General features: G+C 38.0%; 1 long non-coding RNA gene across 2 annotated transcripts; it reads right to left on the minus strand.

The window, feature by feature from the left end:
* Nucleotides 1-374: 374 nt before the first annotated feature.
* On the minus strand, nucleotides 375-3,997 carry LOC104586341 (uncharacterized). Of its 2 annotated transcripts, XR_016082214.1 has the most exons (4): nucleotides 3,114-3,997; nucleotides 2,881-2,955; nucleotides 2,048-2,123; nucleotides 375-1,093 (listed from the first exon to the last, which is right to left on the minus strand). It is a non-coding gene; the product is annotated as an uncharacterized LOC104586341 (long non-coding RNA). The 2 variants fall into 2 exon arrangements; XR_002023621.2 differs by having other exon boundaries at nucleotides 375-2,123.
* Between the last annotated feature and the right edge of the window lie 683 nt (nucleotides 3,998-4,680).

Raw genomic sequence — 4,680 nt, forward strand, 5'->3', positions numbered from 1 at the left:
CCTTGGATAATACTATGTAGGAGGATGAGATGTTCTCCATGTATAGTTGTGATGTTATGTGGGTAGACGTGGGCAGGAGATCCGGACTCCAATATTTAGGGCAACCAAAAGTGGATGCAAATATAATGTATGTAATTATATGCAAGAGTATTTATTAGATTTCATAATTATCTAAATGCTTTAATAAAAAAAAGCGGCTTGCAACTATGGATTACTTCCTCATTTGAGTTCAAATCAGCCCCCCACAATGTCCCACAACACATCCCCGCCATGTATTGGGAACATCTCCCGATGATGACATCATCATTTCTAGGGTTATCATCAGGAGATGTTCCCAATACATGGCAAGGATGTGCTGTGGGACGTTGTGGGGGGCATTCTTGTGGGGGGCTGATTTGGTCTCCATTCCATTTGATATTTTTATTTTTCACTTCTCTTTTTATATCCGTTATTTCAGCTTTATCATAAATAAATGGTACAATATTGTATTACTGCTTTACCATTGAAGTGAATAAAAAAAACACATTGATTTCTCATATTTATGACATCTTTCTAACTCTCATTACAATTTGGCACTTATTTATGCTTCATCTTCTATTAATGGAAAATTCTAAATTAGAATATAAAATTTAATAAAATAGTTTTTTTTTTTTATTATGAGGATAAAGAGAGAGCATAGGGATACATGAATTTGGGTTAATATGTAACAAGGCATATACATAATGTGCATACATACCTGCATTAGTGGTTTAATTTGTTGATAAGTTGATCTGCAATAAAGCACAGCCATAACTCATAAGTTCATACAAGAAAATAAAGCAAGCTGCAAAGCTTTATTGCTACTTTGGGGCATATAAATTGTGAATCCATGAGTCCATGACCTAATGAAAGCAGAAAAGGAGTCATCCTCCGTTGATTTGACAACAGCTTCTGATGTCTAACTTCGTAAATGACAAGGCTTGATATCATCACCAGACTGTTGGCTTATAAAGAAGAAAACAAATTTTGTTGCCACCTTGCATGCTCATCTAGAGCTTCAAACATGCTCGTTTCACAGTCGATCGGCTGCATTCTGGGTAAAATTTTAACCAATCTGCAGAGATGGGTTGTCAATTGTGAGGAACCCAGGATCAGAAAATACAGCCATGAGCACTATGGGATTCGAGTCTCTCTTTGCCTAACTTTGGTGTGAGACTAAGCACAGATACCTATGCTTAACCCTTTAATGTGTTTTATCAGAGGAAAACACATCCTAAAACTGGGTTCAAACAGATTATTCTTTTTAAGTTTCTGAGTCATAAACCATGACTTTTCTTGTTCAGTTTTTTCTTGTACGTAGTTACATGTAGGAGATTCCTTTTATGTTTAGTCTTGAGAATCACATGTACTCTGAACTGGTTCAGATTAATATTTAAATAGATTTACATGTATGATTAATCAAGCTAACAACTGACGTACGTACCCAAATTTAGTCTGAAAGTTAACAGAAACTTTCTGTAAACAAAACATTAAAAAAACCAAGAGATTTCAAACAAATTTCAGGCCATAAACCCATTTTAACAGAATTTTATCGTTATCATGACATGACCTCTCCATTTTTTTTCAATTATCGTCACCACATGGTACAATGCAAGTTGTTTAGAACTAACAAATATTCGTCCTTTTAAGATGAAGGCAATATGGACAAATTAACTTATTTGATGTGATTGATTTACTGAAACATTGTTGTTTTCAGCAATGAAATATTCCATTTCCTCTTGTATCTTACACACTCAATGGTTCTTATAAGTCTCTCAAAGCAAAGTTATTATTGTTTTCTTTCAATCATGTATTAAAGGATTGTTTCTCTGTCATCAACAACTACATATGAAACTACCCACTTGCTCAAAGAAAACAATTACCTAAGTTCAGTCCGTACTAAAGGATTCAGACAAATGCAGTAGCAGCCAACCGACCCAGACAGACAGTCAAAACGATAAACCCTATGTTCTAACTTATATAATCATATATATGATCCAAACAGAAAGTGACTACAGTAAGATACTACCTCCTTAAATATACTGCAGGAGATTGACGACTTTTTCCTCCACGAATAAACCAGTTTTGGAGATCAATGGCTTCAGCTATATATATTGAAGTTATCAGTATAAATACAAGAAGGGGTGGGGTAATATAAAGTAAAGGATATGTGAAGAAAACCGTGAAGCAGGCTTGGTTTAATTTACCAAAGAAGGAAGAAAGAAGAGATCTATTTCATTCCATTAAACTTCAAATATATATCATCTTAGGCAACACATGTATAGTTGTAGAAGTAAAAAGGTTATCTAAAGTTTGAACTGAATCGATTATAGCTGTGATGAGTGGTGACTGGTGAGTGAGTCGTCCTCTCATTTTCATATATCTCACTCCTCAACACCATGACTTTTAAATCATCTTCACAAGGAACGTTCCCAGGTGACACCCCCGAAACAGTGAAAACAAATGCAAGTGTAAGACCAATAGGCAAGATGTGTCTCAAGGTTGGTCCACCTACATAAATGATGGACTGATGGGTGATGGAGTTAAAGCAAACCCAACCATTGTAGTGATAATGTCACACGTTCTCTCTCTCTCTCTCTCTCTCTCTGTCTCCATGATTTGCATTCAAGTTTCCAGGGAGAGAGTCCCCAGGTTTCAAAGATCCACTCCCTCACAGACAAACCACTTGGGAAAATACCCACACGAAGCATTGTTAATTCCTTCTTAACAAGACACACTATTCGGCTTCATTGAACTGTTGTGTTTATATCAAGAAACAGAAGCAGCAGCAGAGAGAATAACAAAGCATTCCCCAAGACAACAACAAATATATAAAATCAAAACAAGTAGTTCCGGCCTCACCTTCTTTGCACTTTATGCCCAAATATTCTTCTCTAACTGTAGCCAATTCCCATCTCAATCTCCCATCTTCTCAACCTTCCACAAGCTCAACAAATCAGTATCTTAATTTGTCTGATCACAGCTCCTTTGATGATCGATAGGATTATCAGAGAGAGAGAGAGAGAGAGAGAGAGAGAGAGAGCATAAAATAGTCTATCGGAAAAGGAGAAGCTGAGGGATTAAAGAAAATTCACCTCTGAGTTCACATCCCATGTAGTACAGCAAAATTCCTTGTGTAGCCGCTTATTGCCGATGCAGCATCATCAAGATTCTCAGTTCAGAACTTGGGCGGAGATCATTACATCGCCGCCGTGTATCTGCATGTGAATCTTGATGGTGCTACATCCGCAAACAACGACTGGATCAATCCATGCACGATAAACTGATGGGACTTCAGGAACAAATAAAACCCAGAAAAGGAGAAAAGCCAGGGAAATGAACAAATGAACAGAAGAGAAAAGAGGGAAGTTAAAGAAAAAAACAGAGAAGACTGATCAGTGGTATAGGAAGATTCATGCACCATCTTCAGATTCATGACTGCGAGTCCGTGTTAACGTGGCATGTTACTAGTGGTTTAATTAAACGTATAACGATGACATGATGGCGAGATAAGAATCTACAGTCGATCCCCTAAGAACTGAAAACAAAAGACCTCATTTGCTCTTTTCTCCTAATTGTTTTCGCCAAATAATGAACAAAATACAACTCCCAACAACCCAGCACTGTTTCAGTCCGTAATTCACAGTTTTGGACTTTGTAGTCAGATTTCTCCGATCAGATTCCGGCCAAAAGCCAGCAACCCATTTGAACCCACATCAGATTCCGGCGATCAGCCCCATCTGCTATGGTTTTATGAACTAGAGAACCAAGAGGAGAACAACCCAACAAAGCCAAGAGTTTACAAGTATACTGCCTTGGCAGAAACTAGAAAACATAGAACTAGAAGGAAAAGAAAGCCCGATTTCGGCAAAAACTGGCCTTGAATCTAAATTTCCTGCCTAGATCGGAGGCGTGTTTACCCAAATCGACTGTGATTCAAGAGGAAAAGAGATGAAAGAGGCTAAGATAGGAAGAGAGAGAGAGAGAGAGAGAGAGAGAGAGGGGGGGGGGGAAGAAAAGAGAGACAACTCGACAAGACATAAGCAAACGGGTGGAATTACACACACGGAGGGGTGCGAGCAGGTGAGTGTATAAGAGAAATATTTATACACATAGCTGACGCGATTTTGCTGTTTTTTTTATTTTCTAATTTCTAATATAAAAATAAAATTACATTATTTATTTATTTTTAATTTTGTAAGATGCTTAGCTGTCCGGTACTGTACCATAGGCATATGGCCTCAGTTACACATCGCCATCTCCCAAAACCCTAGTTTTTGTGCTTTTAACTTCGGGCTGCCCGCACGGGTTTGGGGCTTTTGGTCCAACCGTCCAAGTGCTTTAATGCTTAGGACTTTCTCCTTTTATAAGGCATCGAGGTTAGGGTTATGGGGTCTCCAGTACTTGCTTGACTACCCTTTTTCTCTGCATCAGTCAATGTGAACAAGGGACTACAGTAAACCTCCCATTTACACCGTCAGATCCATGACCCGAAAACAAGGATCTTAGATTCATAGGTTCTACCTTTTGACCTAAATTCTACCATGGCCTCGGTTCTTGGCTGATATGGAAATTGCAATCGTCTAACTGTTAAGCGGGTACTTTTGTAATTGTGACAAAGGATATTGTAACAGCTGAAATGGCTAAACCGAATGACTTATT

The sequence above is a fragment of the Nelumbo nucifera genome, chromosome 2, assembly GCF_055504915.1.
Source record: "Nelumbo nucifera cultivar China Antique chromosome 2, China Antique-T2T, whole genome shotgun sequence".
Lineage (NCBI taxonomy): Eukaryota > Viridiplantae > Streptophyta > Magnoliopsida > Proteales > Nelumbonaceae > Nelumbo > Nelumbo nucifera.